Consider the following 2,564-nt stretch of genomic DNA (forward strand, 5'->3'; position numbering starts at 1 on the left):
AATTATAAATTATAACTACCCATAAGCAGGTTCTTCATATTTGTTCTTCAGGGCTCGAAAATAAGGTAACCCCCTCTTTTCTAAGAAGCAGTACTTTGGATAATACGATATATGAAATTAAGGCGAAAGTTATCATGTGATTTGTACAATTTTCTTTTAATGAGGCAACCCCCTTATGGTTGTGTTGCAAGACCGAAACATGTGGTCAACATACACAGTAAACAAGATATACCTAGATCGTAATTACAGCTGGGACTACGGCCTACTTATGGAAGAAAAATTAAAGAAAAGAACAAAGATTTCTAACTCAGCCAGAAATATATCCAACTTCTTTTTGGGACGTATACAATTTAAATCCAGGCTGGGACCTGCTATTCTCTCTTAAATATAACGTAACTTTCCCATATCCCTCCCTACAAATAAAGTAGAGGCAATGACCACTACAGAATGACATTCGAGTTTATGACATTAATTTAATATTTTGCCTATTACAGTTTTTGTTAATTTTTTGGTTGTGAGGTAAGGCTGAGTCCATTTCGTACGTCGGCCATTATTTGACCTATTATACCAGCCCCGGATGACAGTGATAATGAGTGTGAAGCAGTAAGTGGAACGAAAATTGGCAGGGGAATCCGAAGTTCTCGGAGAAACCATGCCAAAATTCCATTTTGTCCACCACAAGCCCCACATGAATTGACCTGGGCTCGAATCAGGGCCGCCGTGGTGGGAAGCCGAAGACTAACTGCCTGAGCTATGGCACGGCCTATAAAAAGGGTGCCAATAAAACGTGGTGTTCCCAAGCGGTCACCCATCCAAGTACTAACACGCCCCATGTTGTTTCACTTAGGTGATCGGACGAGAACCGGTGTCTGTAACATGGTATGACCGCTGGCTACTGTTGCGTCGTATTGCAGATCACAGCAGAAGAGTAGAGAAGCATGTTCCACCTAGCACTAGAGCAGTACAGAAACACATTTCACATCAGACAACAAACGTTGTATAAGCCTGTCAGTAATATGGGATTTTCAAAATAACGGAGATTAGAAGCAAGACGAAGGGACGACAGTAGATTAAATTATAAGCGGATTATTCTCACCACTCAGCGTGACTATGATGGCGCTCGCGCCAGTCCCACCTTCAGATAAACAGGCACCACAGCCCGAGAGGGTCAATTGGTACGGACAAGGTAATAAAACTTCTTGGGGACCACTCAGAGGAAACCAATAAAATTCACATGAAAGGAAGGTCTATAGGAAATTCTGTGAAGGCAAAGTTGTCCCTATGCTTAACTAATTAGGCACTAGGCCGTGAAGACGTGTGGGGAAGTGGATGTATATACCCAAGTTTTCTTGACCTCAGCACTAGCTGGAGATGAATGGTCAGCTTCCCACCCCTGCCGCTTTACCCCCGGGGAAAAACCTCCCGGTACCCATTGGATAGGAGGTTGGGTGGACCCCAGAGCCGGTCTGTACGATATGGAGAAGTGAAAATTCTTGACCCCACCGGGACTGGAATTCCGATCCCTCCGTCGTCCAGCCAATAGCCAGTCACTATACCGACTGAGCTATTGCGGCTCACCTGAAGGATTCCGTAAGCTGTGTTAATCAGCTTGATAGCAAGTATTAGATGGTGGTTTTCTGGTTTATGACACTGTGTTTTCCGTTATATGGTTACCAGTGTTTCGGAGGATATCACTGCTCACGTATTCAGGGTATAATATGCAGGCAGAATGTTACTCCGAAACTTTGATAATATCCAACTAGACTACATGGAGTCACAACCCAGAAAACCATATCAATGAAAATAGTTCATACGATATCAAGAGGTCGCACTTGAGTGCACATGTTAAAATTTACCCTCACAGAGAGAATAATTCCAAGGCAGATTTAAATTTCCTTCCTCAAGTCACTCTGTAATAGCTTATCACTGAATATATTCTCAGTTTACGATGTCTGTTGGTGTGCTGGCCCGGGTACAGAAAATGGGCAAATGTTGTCTTCATTTAGGACAGCAACTTGGGATGCTAGAGCCAAGGACTATTCGTGGCTGTCTCTGCTCCCCACAGCAGAACAAGACGCAGTGAAAACGTAACCTAGGCAAAGTGGGCGCTCGTAACATGACATATTCGTAATCCCAAAATATCTTAGACCTTTACATTTCATAGTCTTATATTGTCTTCTGAACTAGCGCTCAAAGGTAAAATAGAGAAAAAAAAATGACAGATACATTTTATAAGATTTAAGGTTTTCACACCCGTGGTTACAAAGTCAAGTGATGTTTCGGAGGAACATGTCACCTGAATCTTCAGGCTTTTACTTGCTGCTTGCTTCACGCTAGTTTCTGGCTTAACTTATTCTTCAACCCTGAAGTTGGATACATGTTCCTCCGAAACGTCAGTTGACTTTCAACGGGCTACACGGCGTTATATCCCAGAAGATAGAACTCTTCGTTGTCATATATATTTCTTTGGAGGAATATTCCAGGATATTTATGGTTGTTCAAGGTAATTTGGCGGCAGCAGCTCCCTCCGAAACTTCAGTGTGTACTTATATATATATATATAT

The 2,564-nt window shown here is 42.5% G+C and overlaps 1 pseudogene; it reads right to left on the reverse strand.

The window, feature by feature from the left end:
* Positions 1-775: 775 nt before the first annotated feature.
* Positions 776-893, reverse strand: LOC111865574 (annotated as a pseudogene).
* Positions 894-2,564: the final 1,671 nt, after the last annotated feature.

Source organism: Cryptotermes secundus, unplaced genomic scaffold (assembly GCF_002891405.2).
Source record: "Cryptotermes secundus unplaced genomic scaffold, Csec_1.0 scaffold836, whole genome shotgun sequence".
Classification (NCBI taxonomy): domain Eukaryota; kingdom Metazoa; phylum Arthropoda; class Insecta; order Blattodea; family Kalotermitidae; genus Cryptotermes; species Cryptotermes secundus.